The 17,848-nt window shown below is 39.0% G+C and overlaps 1 protein-coding gene and 1 long non-coding RNA gene across 2 annotated transcripts in view; one reads left to right on the top strand and one right to left on the bottom strand.

Annotated features, from left to right (window-relative positions):
* ALK (ALK receptor tyrosine kinase) overlaps window positions 1-17,848 on the top strand; it is a 759,079-nt gene that overhangs the window by 473,945 nt on the left and 267,286 nt on the right. The gene's annotated exons all lie outside the window — the stretch shown is intronic.
* Window positions 951-6,593, bottom strand: LOC145545207 (uncharacterized). Its single transcript, XR_014081944.1, has 2 exons — window positions 6,110-6,593; window positions 951-1,731 (listed from the first exon to the last, which is right to left on the bottom strand). It is a non-coding gene; the product is annotated as an uncharacterized LOC145545207 (long non-coding RNA).

The raw sequence follows: 17,848 nt of genomic DNA, 5'->3' as shown, positions 1-17,848 counted from the left end.
GTACTCCCCCTCAGGGAAGCACCCCCTCCTCTACCTGAAAAGCCCTCCTGACTGCCTGGGCTGCCAACTCCCTTTCTCTTCTGTGCTCCTCTCCACTTTCTGCCTCTTCCACCATGGCCTTGGTCATGAGCTATATGTGCATTCATGTGTGCTAAGTCGCTTCAGTCATGTCTGACGCTTTGCAACACTATGTAGCCCGCCAGACTCCTCTGTCCATAAGATTCTCCAGGCAGGAATACTGGAGTGGGTTGCCATGCCCTCCTCCAGGGGTTTTCCTGACCCAGGGATCAAACTTCTGCATTGGCAGACAAATTCTTTACCACTAGTGCCCTCTGGGAAGGCCCATGAGCTATATCCCTTAATAAGTGCATTAGTCATTTCTCTATAGTGGGATTAAGTGTGGTTTTTATTTCCTCCTGGATACTTCCAGATATTTTCCATTTTTTTCTACAATGTATCTTTCCTACAATTATTTTTTTTATAAATGTAGGGAAAAACTGCTGGTATTTTAAAAAGATTGTGGTTATTTTATGTCTGTCACTTCTGCAATATTATGGGATCATCAAGGCCAGAAATCAGGTCTTTTTTGTTTTGTTTTCAAAGCTTAGAACCTATTGTGTGCTCATTATATGTCAGATGGATGGATAGATGAATGGAGAGAAGAGGGCAGCAATTGAGTTGGCAACTAAAGACATGAATCTGAACCTCAGGTTAGTTAAGAAAGTGAATAACAAATCCCATTGGTGTCAGCATCATAAATTAGTAGATCATCCCCGGGGGGTCTCGTGACCATTTCCTCCCAGAGCAAGTGCTGGTGGGCTTGCAGCTCCCTGGGATCTCTGGTCCACTGTCCCCACCCTGTCTGTCTGAAGTTACCCTACATGGCACAACTGAGACTCCCCTTTCATTGCAGTTGTGGAACTTGATGTCACCAGTCACGTTGCCACCTGTTTGGGATTTTATAGACATGCTTTCTCTGTTTATTGTGATGTCAGTTTGCACAGTTTCTCTTCAGGCTCACAGAGTCTTTCAAGCATGAAGCTCCTGGAGATGAATGAGCCTTTATCGGGGGCTCAGTGCTCTTTACTCAGTGGGAGCCAGCTGTGCTCTCGGCTGTCTTAAATTTTCAGCCAGAATTTTCAAACCTTTAACTGAGAGGCCAGGGCCAAGTGGAAACTGGCCTCAGGGGTTGCCAGTATCTCCACAGAGCCAGCCAGGATTCGGCCACTCGCTAATGGGAGGGAATGAGGATGGTGACATCTGCCTCCCTCTGGTGCCCTCTGGGATGTCATCTCATGCAGCTAACCTGAGACGCCCCGAATGTTCACCAGGGTGAGGGCTTGAAGGAGGGAAGCCCTGAAGAGTAGGGAGGGCATCTGGGATAAGCTGGAAGGAAAAGCAGATTCTACCACCTACAAAGAATGCGGCCTTGGGCAGGGCCTTTCACCTCTCTGAGCCTATTTCCTCATCAGTCAAATGGCAAAGGTGTGAGCTGAGATCACGTGGAGCACAAGGAGACATTCAGAAAGGAAAGCTGTCCTCTTTCATAGTTGCCTTTGGACTCCCCATGGCCCTGTGGTCCTCTGAAATGTGCCTCTTGTTCAGCAAGGAAAGGATTCCTCCAGGACCGGCGGCTCACCTGCCGGCTGCTTGGCCCACTGTTTGCTCTGCACTCACCTCCCTCACTGCTGCTCCAGAAGGCGAGCTGAACAGTTGGAGGCAGGGTTGATGCTGAGTGGGGGAGATGGGAGAGGATATCAGATTAGACAGAGGAGCCGAGGCAGCTTCTTCTACAGGAACTTCAAGGGTCCCCTAAAGTCTCCCTTCAAAGTGACGCCAAATCCTGGGCCCTGACAAGTGGCAGGAGTGGCAGACAGGCCCGACTGGCAGAGCACTTTGAGTAGATAATTAGTTCAGGCTTTTGGGCTCCTCTGTCTTTGCCTTTCAACTTGATCTGATGAATCACCCCTCCCCACACCCATCTTTCTCCTCCTGCCCTGACTGACTTTTATTCCTCTAGAAGACCAGCCTAAACTGAACTTCCCCAAATCCAACAGAATAAGAAATGAATTCAGGAGTAAGTTTCTATGCTGCGATGCCATCTTGTGAAAGAGAGCGTATTCCTGAGTTCACAAATTTTTTTTTCCCCCAGAGGCAAAATATTCAAGTATTGCTGTTGCAGAGTTAGTTACACAGTGGTAACTGAAACTCTGTACATGAGGCTTGTGTGGTGCCCACTCCTTGGGCATTTGGGAAAAGAAACGCAGTTCTTCTGCAGAACAGAAAGTCATCAATGTTGCCATCAGCATTCCCAGCTACCACATATGTTTTTTCTTCCTTTTATTCTCTGAATATTTTAAATGAAATATGATATACATACACTAAAATCCATATATCAATGTATGAATTTTTACAAAATGAAATTATTCATATAACCACCACACATTTCTCAGCATATGAGAAGCCTCCTTATGCCTCTTCTAGTCATTACAGATTTCTTAAAAGTAATCATTATTTAGGCTTATTTCCCTATAGATTAGGTTTTCCTGCTTTTAAAATATATATAACTTTATATGAATGAGCATATGAATAATAGTAACTTTTTTGTCTATGAGTTGTTTCCATTTAGTTGTATGTACTAATTCAATTTTCATTGTGTAATAATATTCCATTTTATAAATGTATACCAGTTTATCCAGTGAATTAGATTGTACGTGTACATGGCTTTAATTGCACATATGTATACATTTCATTTTGGATATTTACTTAGGAGGGTCAAAAGCATGTATTAGTTTAGCCTTAGAAGATATTGCTAAGCATTTTGCCAAAGTCGTGATACCAATTTACACTCCCTCCAGCAATATATGAGACTTCCAGCTGCTCCATATTCTCAACTTGGTAGGGTCTGGTTTTTGTTTGTTTTGTTCTGTTCTGTTTGTCCTTAGCCATTCTGCTGGGCAAAGTAATATTTCATTGTTGTTTAAATTTGCATTTCTTTGATGCTTTTCATATGCTTATTGAACCTCTGCCAATCTTTTGCTCTTTTCGATGTTATTAGACTGTAGATTTTTGTTTTCTTATTTATATTAGGAGTTCCTTCTATATTTTGAACAGAAGTCCTTTTTAAGATGTATACATTATGGATATTGCTCCTATTTTCTCCCAGTTCGTGACTTGCCTTTCCAATTAGTTAACAATGTCTTCTAATGAGAAGAAATCTTAAGTTTTTGTGAACTCCCACTTACCAATTTGGAATTATGATTAGTGCTTTTTAGGTCCTATTTAAGACTTTACCTATGCCAATGTCAAACATATTCTCCTGTGTTATCTTCTAGAAGCTGTATTGTTTTGCCTTTCATATTTAGGATTATAATTTATTTAAGTGGATTTTTATATATGGCATGAAGTAGAGTTGCAAACTTGCTTTTTCATAGTCCATTAACCCAGCACTATTTGTGGAAAAGATTATCTTCTTGTCATTGCGTTTCAATGGCATCTTTGTTATAAATCAGGGGATAATAAATATAGGTTTGTTCCTGAACCCTCTTCTATTCAGTTGGTAGCTATGTGTCCATCTTTGTGTCAGGACCACTTCATTTTCATTTATGTAGCTTTATAAAATATGTCTTGATATATGGTATTCTAAGTGCTCCAACTTTGTTCTTCTTCAAGATTGTCTTTGCCATGCTTCAGTTCAGTTCAGTTGCTCAGTCATGTCTAACTCTTTGCGACTCCATGAACCGCAGCACGCCAGGCCTCCCTGCGGCTGCTGCTGCTGCTAAATCGCTTCAGTCGTGTCCGCCCTATCCATCACCAACTCCCAGAGTTTACTCAGACTCATGTCCATTGAGTTGGTGATGCCATCTAGCCATCTCCTCCTCTGTTGTCCCCTTCTCCTCCTGCCTTCAAGCTTTCCCAGCATCAAAGTATTTTCAAATGAGTCAGTTCTTCGCATCAGGTGGCAAAAGTATTGGAGTTTCAGCTTCAGCATCAGTCTTTCCGATGAATATTCAGGACTGATTTCCTTTAGGATGGACTAGTTGGATCTCCTTGCAGTCCAAGGGACCCTCCAAGAGTCTTCTCCAACACCACAGTTCAAAAGCATCAGTTCTTCGGCACTCAGCTTTCTTTATAGTCCAACTCTCACAACAAAGGTCTAGTTGCCAAAGTAATGTCTCTGCTTTTTAATATGCTGTCTAGATTGGTCATAACTTTTCTTTCAAGGAGCAAGCGTCTTTTAATTTCATGGCTGCAGTCACCATCTGCAGTGATTTTGGAGCCCAAAAAAATACAGTCTGTCACTGTTTCCATCGTTTCCCCATCTATTTGCCATGAAGTGATGGGACCAGATGCCATGATCTTAGTTTTCTGAATGTTGAGCTTTAAGCCAACTTTTTCACTCTCCTCTTTCACTTTCATCAAGAAGCTCTTTAGTTCTTCTTCACTTTCTGCCATAAGGGTGGTGTCATCTGCATATCTGAGGTTATTGATATTTCTCCTGGCAATCTTGATTCCAGCTTGTGCTTCCTCCAGCCCAGAATTTCTCTTGATGTACTCTGCATATAAGTTAAATAAGCAGGGTGACAATATACAGCCTTGACAGACTCCTTTTCCTATTTGGAACCAGTCTGTTGTTCCATGTCCAGTTCTAACTGTTGCTTCTTGACCTGCATACAGATTTCTCAGAAGGCAGGTCAGGTGGTCTGGTATTCCTATCTCCTGAAGAATTTTCCACAGTTTATTGTGATCCACACAGTCAAAGGCTTTGGCATAGTCAATAAAGCATAAGGAGATGTTTTTCTGGAACTCGCTCGCTTTTTCGATGATCCAACAGATGTTGGCAATTTGATCTCTGGTTCCTCTGCCTTTTCTAAATCCAGTTTGAACATCTAGAATTTCATAGTTCATGTACTATTGAAGCCTGGCTTGGAGAATTTTGAGCATCACTTTGCTAGTGTGTGAGATGATTGCAACTGTGCAGCAGTTTGAGCATTCTTTGGCATTGCCTTTCTTTGGGACTGGAATGAAAACTGACCTTTTCCAGTCTTGTGGCCACTGCTAAGTTTTCCAAGTTTGCTAACATATTGAGTGCAGCACTTTCACAGCATCATCTTTTAGGATTTGAAATAGCTCAACTGGAATTCCGTCACCTCCACTAGCTTTGTTCGTAGTGATGCTTCCTAAGGCCCACTTGACTTCACATTCCAGGATGTCTGGCTCTAGGTGAGTGATCACACCATCATGATTATCTGGGTCATGAAGATCTTTTTTGTATAGTTCTTCTGTGTATTCTTGCCACCTCTTCTTAATATCTTCTGCTTCTGTTAGCTCCATACCATTTCTGTCCTTTATTGTGCCCATGTTTGCCTGAAATGTTTCCTTGGTATTTCTAATTTTCTTGAAGAGATCTCTAGTCTTTCCCATTCTAATGTTTTCCTCTATTTCTTTGCATTGATCGCTAAGGAAGGCTTTCTTATCTCTCCTTGCTATTCTTTGGAACTCTACATTCAGATGGAAATATCTTTCCTTTTCTCCTTTGCCTTTCGCCTCTCTTCTTTTCACAGCTATTTGTAAGGCCTCCTCAGACAACCATTTTTGCCTTTCTTTTTCTTTGAGATGGTCTTTTTTATTATTATTATTAATTTGTTTATTTTAGTTGGGGGCTAATTACTTTACAATGTTGTAGTAGATTTTGCCATACATTGACATGAATCAGCCATGGGTTTACATGTGTTCCCCATCCTGAACCCCCCTCCCACCTCCCTCCCCATCCCATCCCTCTGGGTCATCCCATTGCCCCAGCCCTGAGCATTTGTCTCATGCATCGAACCTGGAATGGCGTTCTGTTTCACATATGATAATATACATGTTTCAATGCTATTCTCTCAGAATGTCCCACTCTCACCTTCTCCCTCAGATCACTGCCTCCTGTACAATGTCACGAACCTCCATCTGTAGTTCTTCTTGCCATGCTTAGCCTTTTACATTTCCATATACATTTTAGAATCATCTTAAACACACAAACACACGCACACACAATACCTGCTTAGATTGTGATCGAGATTGCATTGAATTTATAGATTAACTTGAGGAGAATTGATATGCTTACAATATTGAGTCTTCTAATCCATTTGCATGATAAAGCCTTCCATTTACATAGGTCTTCCTTAATTTCTCTCAGTAATATTTTGTAGTTTTCCTTGTGTTCTTGCCAGTATTTCTTTAGATTTATTCCTTCGTGATCTTTAAATACTTTTGTAAAAGTTGTTTAAAAATTTTATTTTTGTTTTATGACTAGTTTTTTAAAATATAATTTTTGTTGTGTATCACTCCAAAGATCATGCTAAATTTATATATTGATTCTAAAAGCTTATAGATTGTTTTGGATTTTCTATCCTGTTATCTGTCAAAGTTGACAGTTTTATTTTTCTTTTCTAGTTATTTCTTTTCTTTTCCTTGCTTTATTATATTGGCTAAAAGAGCCAATAAAATGTATATTTGAAGTAGTGATAATGAGTATCATTGTTTCATTCCTTAAGTCAGAGGAAAGCTTTCAGTATCTCATTAGATATCACGTTAGCTGTAGAGTTCTCACAAATGTCTTACATCACATTGAGGAAGATTCCTTCTGTTCTAGTTCCTATGGTTGCATCCCAAAACTTATTGCCAAAAAAATGACCATTTATTATGCTCTTAGATTCTGAGAGTCAAGAATTTAGACAGAGAGCAGTAAGGAAGGTTTATCTCTGCTTCACAACGTACTGGGGCCTCAGTTGGAAGACTTGAAGTTGAGGGGATGGAATCATTTGGAAGCTTGTTCCCTCACATCTGGTGTTCGATGCTAGCTCTTGGCTGGGGGCCTCTTTACTTGGGTTTCTCCATGCAGGCTCTCCATACAGGCTAATTTGAACTTTCTTGTAGCATGGTGAAGAGTTTCCAATAGCAGGTGTCCTGCAAGAGGTCAGAGTGGAAACTGTACTGCCTTTTATAGTCTAGCCTCAAAAGTCACACAGCAACATTTCTACTCTATTGTATTTAACAAGATAGTCATAGAGTCCTGCAAGTTCTGGAACAGCATGGAGGGATGCAATATGGCTGTGGCCATTTTTTTTAAAAGTACAGTCTGCCAGACTTCTATATCTAATGTGCTAAGGGTTTTAATCATGATTGGGTGATGAACTGTATCAAATTCTTTTTCTGATTCTCTCAAGTCATTTATAGAATGTTTATTATTTTTTCTATAAAAACATAGTGAATTACACTGAATTTTGAGAATTAAACCAACCTTATATCTTAGAATAAGCTCAATTTGTTGTGATGGATTATCTACTTTATATGTAACTCATATTGTTTTGCTAATATTTTATTTAGAACTTTTACATCTATGTTCGTGAGAGAGAATGGCCTATACTTTTTACTTTATGTAAGCCTTCAAAGCTTCTGTTTTCAAACTTATGCTAACCTTATAAAACAAAATGGGAAGTCTCCCTTAATATTTTTATTTGCTGCTGACTTCATATGAAATTGGTTTTACCACATATTTAAGTATTTGCAAGAATTCACTGGTAAAGCCATCTTGGCCTAGAATGACCTTTGTGGGAAGGTACTTAATTATGTATCATATTGTTGTTGTTGTTCAGTGGCTAAGTCATGTTAGACTCTTTGCAGCCCCTTGGACTAGAGCCTGCCAGGCTCTCCGTCCATGGGATTTTTCTAGGCAACAATACCAGAGTGAGTTGCCATTTCCTTCTCCAGGGGATCTTCTGGACCAGGGATAGAACCCATTTCTCCTGCATTGGCAGGCAGATTCTTTACAATTGAGTCACCTGGGAAGCCCAATTATCATTTTACTGTGCTGTTAATTGTTACCCTGGAGATCACTAGGGTATATCTTAAATTAGTATGCTTACCATTCCCAAACAAGGCAAAGACCTTAGATTATTTAAATTTCATTTACTCCAGCCCTATCTTTTGTCCTTTTTTGTTACATATTTTATTGCTACATATATTTAAAATCTCTCAAGACAGTATTACTGTGTCAAAATAACAATATTTTTTTCTTTCCAATGATCTTCAGCTCCTTACATTATTCAGCTTCTATCTGGGACCATTTTTCTATTGCCTCAAGAGCTCCTCTTAATATTTCTCTTAGTGAAGATCTGCTGGGAAAAAAACTGTTAAGCTGTTTTGACTGAAAGTGTCTTTATTTTACCTTCATCTTTGAAGACAGCAATCATTGGGTAAATAATTCTCGGCTGACAGTTATTTCCTTTCTGTGCTTTATGTGTATCATTCAGTTCTCTTCTGGCCTTCATTGCTTCTGTTGAAAAGTCAATTTTCAGCTTTATTGATGCTTCCTTAGAAGCAATAATTTTACTCCTCAAGCTATTTTGAAGATTGTCTTTTTGTCTTTGATTTTAAATAGCTTTATTATGATATGAATAAATTTGTTTTACATTTATTCTGTTTGGGGCTTATAAAGAAACATTTGTTTGTTAATTTTTAAAAGAAAATCTCTTTTTCTTCAGATATTGCCTCTGTCCTTTCCTCTTTCTCCTCTCTTTCTGGGACATCAAATTCATCTATTTTACACCTTTCTTTGTGTCTCATATGTCTCTCTGACTCTTGCATTTTCCATCCTTTTTTTTTCTCCCTGTGATTCAATATGGTTATTTTCTACTGACTTCTCTTCTAGTTTACTAATTCTCTCTTCTGCTGTGTCCAATGTACTGTTAAGTCCATCTATTGAATTACTGATTTCAGATATTATATTTTTCACTTCTATAATTTCCACTTGATCCTTATTCCATAGATTCATGTTCTCTGATGAAATTCTTTATATTTAGTTGATTTTCTTAAATATATTCTTCAGAAAATCATTTTTAAGTATGTATTTGGTTACTCCAGTACCAGGCTTCAAGGTCTGTTTTTCTCTTTGTTTTTTATCTTGGCTTTGGGTCTTTTGGCTCTGTTTCCTGTTATTCCTGGTAACATTTTATGAAATGCCAGAAGTTCTGGATGATAGTGTTCTTCTTCAGAGAAGTTTTATTTTTTTTGACAGGCAGATTCATATTGATCCAATCAGGAGTAGATGATTCAGGGCTGTGGAGTCTCCATGAAAGACTGGGTAGAATTGGTAGAAACCAGCAACTTATTGAAAAACACAAATAGGGGTGGCTGGAACAAAGTGGGTGGTTAGGATTGGCAAGAGAGGAGGAGAAGTCAAACACCCTAAGTTGAGAACCTCAGTGACAAAGAGGATGATGCCATTAAGAGAGCTGCAAGGAGGATCAAAATTGGGAAAGAACAGGGATGGATTTGATTGTTGTGGAGCTGGAGCATGCCTATGAAACAATGTTGGGGCTGAATAGACAGTGATTTTAACTTTGTGGAGAGAACCCCCTTGAAATACAAGCCAAAACTTAAGTGAGAGAGATCTTATTAAAATACTCAGGCTAATAAAAGCTGTAATATCCAAAGGGCTTCTGTTGCTGCTCAGCTGGTAAAGACCACCTGCTACTTCCTTACTTGATATTCTTGTTGTCATCAGTGGCTCTTCTCAGTCCCTGTCAAATCAAAGGTTCTGGATATTGAGAAGTCACTTTAGCACAAGATAATGGCCAATGATCACCAATTTGGATAACTCCACAGATGTGGATAGATTGAACATTTTCACCTTTCATTAGCTTGTTGACAGGATACTTCCTCCTTCATTCAGAGTGTCAATGAGAATAGCTTCTTTAGGAAAGCTTCTTAGCACCATCTTTATCTCCTCAGTCTTTGCTAGGGCTGGTTACTTCCAAGACACATATGCCTGTGCCATTAATAGTGAGGCAATTATTGTAGTCTGTTTTGTGCCAAACCAGTGTGAACCAGTACTTTTCATCTATAAGGATAAAGGAAAAAATGTATGCTCATGAACTAAAATTACATTCATACCTCCAGTGAGTTGGCATTCTTCTAGTCTGTATCACCATGGCTCCTCAGTTTCACCACAAAATATATTAACCCACCAACTGTTCAGCACTGGTCTAGATTAGCAGGTCTCAAACATTTTTGTCCCAGAATCACTTGAGAGTCTTAAAAATTAATGTTTGTGTGGGTTAAATAGGTTGACTTTATTGTGTTATTATTAAACTCAGAAATTTTAAAAATTTTATCTATTAATTCATTTGCAAATAATAATAAATCCATTACAAGTAAACATAACATAGTTTAAGGAAAAGTAACCATTTTTACAAAAACCAAAACAAATATATTGAGAAGAGTGGCATTGTTTTACATTATTTTGCAAATCTCTTAAAGTCTGGTTTAATAGAAGTCATGTAATTTCTGGAAAACTCGACTACATAGTCATGAGAGAATGAGAGTGAAAAAGGTAAATAACATTTAATATGATTATAAAAATAGTTTTACCCTATGGATCCGCTGAAAAACACTCAGGAACCCCCAGGGATCTCTGAACCACTGTTGAAGAAGCGCTTGTCTAGCTCATTAGTTTTACTCCAGACTGAGTGAGAGGATTCCAAGTTCTTGTCTTCAGTCAGGCTCTTCTTTTTAAATGATCCTCTCAGTTTTAAAAATCAGAATTAAGAGTGTGTTTGAACTCTTTCAAGTGACAGAAATCATAGGTGAACTAATTTAAGTGAAAAAGGAAGATTAATTGGCTTATGTAACTGGAAAGTCTAAAATACTAAGACTAGGCTTCAGCTAAAGCTCCCATACTTTGGCCACCTGCTGCAAAGAACTGACTCATTTAAAAAGACCCTGATGCTGGGAAAGATTGAAGGTGGGAGGAGAAGGGAACGACAGAGGATGAGATGGCTGGATGGCATCACTGACTCAATGGCCATGAGTTTGAGTCAACTCTGGGAGTTGGTGATGGACAGGGAGGCCTGGCGTGCTACAGTCCATGGGGTCACAAAGAGTCGGACACGACTGAGCGACTGAACTGAACTGAACTGAAGCTTCAGATTCCACCCTGTCAAGTAGCTCAAGAATTCCCTAGAATGTGTTTAGAGGTCTTGTTCACTGTCACCCCCTCAAGGCCAGGAACAGTGTTAAACACATAAGTACATAACAAACACATAACAATGTATGCTTGCTGATTAATTAAACAATAGATTAAATATTGTTAGCAGAACTCTGTTTCCATTCCTCAACTCTACTTGCCTCTTATTTCTTTCCCTTATCTCTAAGACTCCCTAGAAGCTCTGGTCACACATGGATCTCAGTGCTCAGAATCTTAGAGAAGAAGTCATCCGTTCCTTCACACGGCATCCATATTATTCCCAAGAAAGGAAGATTATTGATCCTTCTTGGACCATGAGCCCAAACTGAATCAATTATTGTATGTGAGGGGAATGGGTATTATCAGCTTAGAAAGGGAGGGGCTGGATTATTAACAGCTCCACCAGAATCAAATCAAGTGAAGATGTGGCAATTCCCGAAAAGAAAGAGCACTGAGCATACATCACACAAAATTACAGATGTCTACTAAAGATACCATAATAACCTATCAACAGATGGCTTATCTCATCACATAACTCAAATTATCAGATGTACAATATGTGATCTGGTCACTCAGTGATACAGAAAACTGTATGCCAGCCAAGTTAACAACTGGGTGATTGATTTATGATTATTCAACTTAGTTTTGGTCCCTGGGCTTCAGAACAAACTATTTGACTTTTTTCTATCTCACATCATCTAACCTAAAATTTGATGTGAGAGCACTGCTGTCAGGTGTCAGCCCCTTTATAAACCATCAGTGATTGCTTGTTACCTTTCAGAAAGAATCTCAAACTCTTTAGGCTAAATTCTTTCATCCAACACATGGTTCTTGGCCATTTCAAAATTGAGGAACCCTTTTAATGACTCCCATATTGTAGAAGTAATTGTTTTAGTCATAAACATTAACTGATTAAAATATAATGACAGCAAGTCTTATCAATTTAGTAATATTTCAAAATAAATTTTTACCATTAGAGCATCAGCATATATTTGAATATTTTATACATATTTGACGTGAATATTTGTTATATTCCCTTAAAGAGTGCTGGATTTCATTCTGGCATGCAGTTAAGTAACTTGCAGATCAGTTTGATCCTTTCAGGGATTTCTTTTAAGTTTTGCTCTGTTAGATTCAGAGTAGTCTTTATTCTGAGGCTTGTTGTTCAGTTGCTAAGTCGTGTCTGACTCTTTGCAACCCCATAAACTGCAGCACGCTAGGCTTCCTTGTCCTTCACTGTCTCCCTGAGTTTGCTCAAACTCATGTCCATTGAATCAGTGGTGCCATCCAACCATCTATCTCATCTTTTGTCACCCCATTCTCCTCCTGCCATCAGTCTTTCCCATTCTGAGGTTAATTTAACTCTGTTACTACTAAAGTGTGATTCTTCTGTGTACTTTACTGAATGGTATTACTAGATCTGTCCACTCTGGCTGGTTGGAACACAGACTGTGTTCACAGTCTAGCTTCCAGAAATTGTTTAGCCTCTTGCTTCCTGGTTCTTTTCTTGTCCTGCAATGGTTTTCTTACATGCATTCATGAATTCAAACTCAACCAAAGGGATTTCCTCTGTTACTGTTCTCTCGCTTCCTCTTTCTGTCTCAAGCTTCCTCTCTGATGTGTTGCCTGAAAACCATAGCTTCCTTGGCGCCCCCAAACTCCCATCTCGGTCTCAAGTCAGCTCGCTCTGTTTGGGTTTGCTTGCTCTGAATTGCAACCTAGAAGCAGCTTCCAGGCAATAACCTGGGGAAATTATAAGGCTCATCTCATTTCTTTTCCTTCTCTCCTGTACCACAGTCTTGTGATGTCTGCTGTTCAATACCTGAAACCCACCACTTTGTATGGATTTCTGGTTTTCTATTTGTTTATGACAGGAGGCCAATCCCTGTAGCAGTTAATCCACATAGGCAGAAGTGGAAGTCTTGTGAGGAGCTTTGAATAAACCAAAGCAATAGCAGACTTTTACATTTAAAACATTTTTTCAGCATTAAAAATCCCACAACCTGCCATTGTGGATCTCTGAACAACAGTCATTATTTTCCATGATATTTCGAGTGAATCTTTGGAATACATCTGCTTGCTGCAGGAGTCAATCCAAAATAAGGGAGCGCATAAGTACTAATTTCCTTGGATATTTCACCCTTATAAGAGAAGTGAGCACTTAAATTATCCTGTAAAACTCCATCTAAAGTCTCAAAGAAGCATATACAATTATCACTCATTGCATGTTTTAGGTTTATTGTTGATAGCATGTTAGTTTTAGGTCATATTTATGGTGTAGATTTTTATGTTTATATTATATGACTACTTTGATTATACAGTAAGCCCAAATGTGCTATAATGTGTTCAATATATTTATTCCCATTTTATAGGAGTTGGGACATAATTTTATTATTTCAAATGATGTTACATTTCGCTCTTGAGCCTTGTTATTGGCTATATTTATAATTAATTGGATTCTACATCTTTGGTTAGGAGCACAACCCTTTTTATGACATAATTCCTATGGGAAAAATAAGAATCATTTTATAATTATTTGCTTTATAACAGTTTTCAGAGACATATTGTAGCAAAAGTAGCCTTTGCTTTAAACAGCTTTAGTTTAACTCTTGCATTGCTCCTCAACATGGTATGTGTGTATGTCTTATCTCCTCAACTAGGTAACAATGTGCTAAAAACAAAGATCAAGTATCGTACTCTTTATATCTATAATGCCTTATGTAACAGAGGAAAACTGCATGGCATAATGCTATTTTATTTTAAACTATATTTTTAATCAACAGAACACTTTCTTTAAATTATGTGTTATGTGAAAGTCTAATTTATAAAATAGGTTAGTAAGAATTATTCTAGTTGATGTGGGATAGGGAGCTCAGACCCCCACTTACTGGCTTCCTTCCATTTCTCTTGCGTGGTAGTCACTGGAACCCCTTCATTGTACAGTGAGGCTCCAGGGTAGACAGTTTAGGATTTGGAGTTAGTCCATCTGAGTTTCAAGTCCAGGACCCATTATTTACTTGTTGAGAGATTTTAAACAAGTAACTTAAACCTTCTCTTTGGCTATTTTATATAAAATAGGATTTTAATAATTATAACATCTCTGGATCAGTTAGGGATGATTTTGGCTAAAGGTGAGAGAGAAAAATCTAATTTAGATTGCCCTGCCCCCCCCCCAAACCGAGAGATTTCTTTTTTGTAATTAAAAACAAGTTCAGATGTATATAGTTGCTGTGTTTTTTTTTTTCTCACCATATAAGTGATGTTGTTGGAGGTCTTTTTATCTTTCTGCTCCATCACATTTAGCATTTTGGCTTTCATCCTTGTGCTTGTTACATTATAGTCACGAGACAGCTATTCACTCATGAGTTTCAGAAAAGAAGAAGGGGCAGGCATTCACCTCAGGAATTTGTTTTTTAGTTCAAAAAGGGAGATTCTCCCCAATACAGTTCTTTTTATAGCTCAGTAGCCAGAACATGCCCATTCTTGCCAATTAGTTTCCTAAAGTAATTTGTTTGGACCTATCAAAAAGTTTTCCCCGGGTAGGATAGAGGACCCATGTTTCCAGGTTTCATGGGATCTCCAGCCTAACCAATGAATGCAGAGGATAAATTACTACAAAATCCTTGACACAAATACTGAAAAGGTCCATATAACATAGCAACATACCATGTCTGAAGCTAAGTATCTGGGTATGATTGAGCAAATCCTTTCTCAGTTGATTTTAAAATAAATTAATCAAGTCCAAATTAATCAAACTAGCAGAGGAGAAGAAGAGAGTTCACTGGTGTCTGCCACATGTGCCCCTAAACTACATGATGGAGTTTAGATGGCTACTGTGAGCTTCAAACGAGGGTGTATGTGGAAATTATTTTCCAACTGTAAAAGTACTATCCAAATGAGATTCTCCATTATGTTAACTTCTTGGTGAATGTTTGAGAAGTGACTGAAGGGGGAAATTTCAGTAAAGAATAAGAATGTCTTTGCAAGTCCTGAATCAGTGATTATCAAAGTATATTCCCCTGATGCCTATATTAGAAGGTATCAGAAAGATTAAGTAAAAATATAACTTCAGTTCAGTTCAGTCGCTCAGTTGTGTCCGACTCTTTGTGACCCCAGGAATTGCAGCATGCCAGGCCTCTCTGTCCATCACCAACTCCCAGAGCTTACCCAAACCCATGTCCATCGAGTCAGTGATGCCATCCAACCATCTCATCCTCTCTCGTCCCCTTCTCCTCCTGCCCCCAATCCTACCCAGCATTAGGGTCTTTTCCAATGAGTCAACTCTTCACATAAGGTGGCCAAAGTATTGGAGTTTCAGCTTCAATATCAGTCCTTCCAATGAACACCCAGGATTGATCTCTTTTAGGATGGATTGATTGGATCTCCTTGCAGTCCAAGGGACTCTCAAGAGTCTTCTCCAACACTACAGTTCAAAAGCATCAATTCTGCGGTGCTTTTCACCGTCCAACTCTCACATCCATACATGACCACTGGAAAAACCATAGCCTTGACTAGACGGACCTTTGTTGGCAAAGTAATGTCTCTGCTTTTAAATATCCTATCAAGGTCGGCCATAACCTTCCTTCCAAGGAGTAAGTGTTTTTTAATTTCATGGCTGCAATCACCATCAGCAGTGATTTTGGAGCCGAAAAAAATAAAGTCTGACACTGTTTCCACTGTTTCCCCATCTATTTCCCATGACGTGATGGGACCAGATGCCATGATCTTAGTTTTCTGAACGTTGAGCTTTAAGCCAACTTTTTCACTCTCCTCTTTCACTTTCATCAAGAGGCTCTTTAGTTCTTCACTTTCTGCCATAAGGGTGGTGTCATCCGCATATCTGAGGTTATTGATATTTCTCCTGGCAATCTTGATTCCATCTTGTGTTTCTTCCAGCCCAGCATTTCTCATGATGTACTCTGCATATAAGTTAAATAAGCAGGGTGACAATATACAGCCTTTACATACTCCGTTTCCTATTTGGAACCAGTCTGTTATTCCATGTCCAGTTCTAACTGTTGCTTCCTGACCTGCATACAGGTTTCTCAAGAGACAGGTCAGATGGCCTGGTATTCCCATCTCTTTCAGAATTTTCCACAGTTTATTGTGATCCACACAGTCAAAGGCTTTGGCATAGTCAATAAAGCAGAAATAGATGTTTTTCTGGAACTCTCTTGCTTTTTCGATGATCCAGCAGATATTGGCAATTTGATCTCTGGTTCCTCTGCCTTTTCTAAAACCAGCTTGAACATCTGGAAGTTCACGGTTCACGTATTGCTGAAGACTGGCTTGGAGAATTTTGAGTATTACCTTACTAGCATGTGAGATGAGTTCAATTGTGCAGTAGTTTGAGCATTCTTTGGCATTACCTTTCTTTGGGATTGGAACGAAAACTTACCTTTTCCAGTCCTGTGGCCACTGCTGAGTTTTCCAAATTTGCTGGCATATCAAGTGCTTCAGACCTACTCAAACTTTAGATGGGTCCCAGAAACCTGCATTTTAATACATTTCCCAAGTAATCCTTGTGCCCCTTAAAGTGGAGGCTCATGGGCCCACATGACTCAGTACCACAGTGAGGGAGAACCAGGTTTTCTTGAGTAGATGTGCACATGCAGTGGGTTTTTTGAAGCCCAAGAGAAGGAAACACCAAACAAAGGAGCAGACTGCTGAAAAGCAACCATACCGTCTCTTAAACCCCAAACACAGTGTAAGCACTCAATAATGTTGGCAACTTTTATTATTATTGACAGTTTTCTCCAGCACCAGGAGACCTAGATCTTAATGAAAACCTCAGCCATGGTTCAGTTGCTTAGTCACCGTCTGTGAAATGAAGTCACTATTGCCCAAGCCTGCTAGTGGTAGATACCATTGAAGTCTCCTAATTCAATCCACAGGCAACAATAGGAAGTTTCCAATGCCTTCCATAAGTCAATAAGAAATCTTGAGCCTCAGGATTGTTTTGAAGGTATTGCAAGACTTATGTAGTATCTTCGAGTCCCTCAAAAGAAAGACAGCCTAAAACAAATTCAAGCCATGATGATTAGTGCCATCTCCTTAGCCCAGAGTGTTGGGAAGGACAGGTGATAAATTATTACAAAATCTTTGACAGAAATGCTTAAAAGGTTTACATAACATAACAACATAGCATGTCTGAAGCTAAATATCTGGGTATGATTGAGCAGATCCTTTCCATTGATTTTTTTTTTTTTTTCCAGCACGGCCAAAAACAAATCATTTTTATTTTTATTTTTATTTTTTTATAAATTTATTTATTTTAGTTGGGGACTAATTACTTTACAATATTGTAATAGTTTTTGCCATACATTGACATGAATCAGCCATGGGTTTACATGTGTTCCCCTTCCTGGACCCCCCACCCACCTCCCTCCCCATCCCATCCCTCTGGGTCATCCCATTGCCCCAGCCCTGAGCCCTTGTCTCATGCATCGAACATGGAATGGTGTTCTGTTTCACATATGGTAATATACATGTTTCAATGCTATCCTCCCAGAACATCGCACCCTCACCTTCTCCCTCAGAGTCCATAAAATTGTTCTATGCATCTGTGTCTCTTATTCTGTCTCGCATATAGGGTTATCGTTACCATCTTTCAAATTCCATATATATGCATTAGTATACTGTATTGTTGTTTTTCTTTCTGGCTTACTTCACTCTGTATAATGGGCTCCAGTTTCATCCATCTCAGTAGAACCGATTCAAATGTATTTTTTTAATGGCTGAGTAATATTCCATTGTGTATATGTACCACAGCTTCCTTATCCATTCGTCTGCTGATGGACATCTAGGTTGCTTCCATGTCCTGGCTATTGTAAACAG

The sequence above is a fragment of the Giraffa tippelskirchi genome, chromosome 4 (genome assembly GCF_054371585.1).
Source record: "Giraffa tippelskirchi isolate mGirTip1 chromosome 4, T2T-mGirTip1v1.2.pri, whole genome shotgun sequence".
Taxonomy (NCBI): domain Eukaryota; kingdom Metazoa; phylum Chordata; class Mammalia; order Artiodactyla; family Giraffidae; genus Giraffa; species Giraffa tippelskirchi.
Note: the sequence above shows the minus strand (reverse complement) of the source record. Positions and strands in the feature narration are given on the sequence as shown.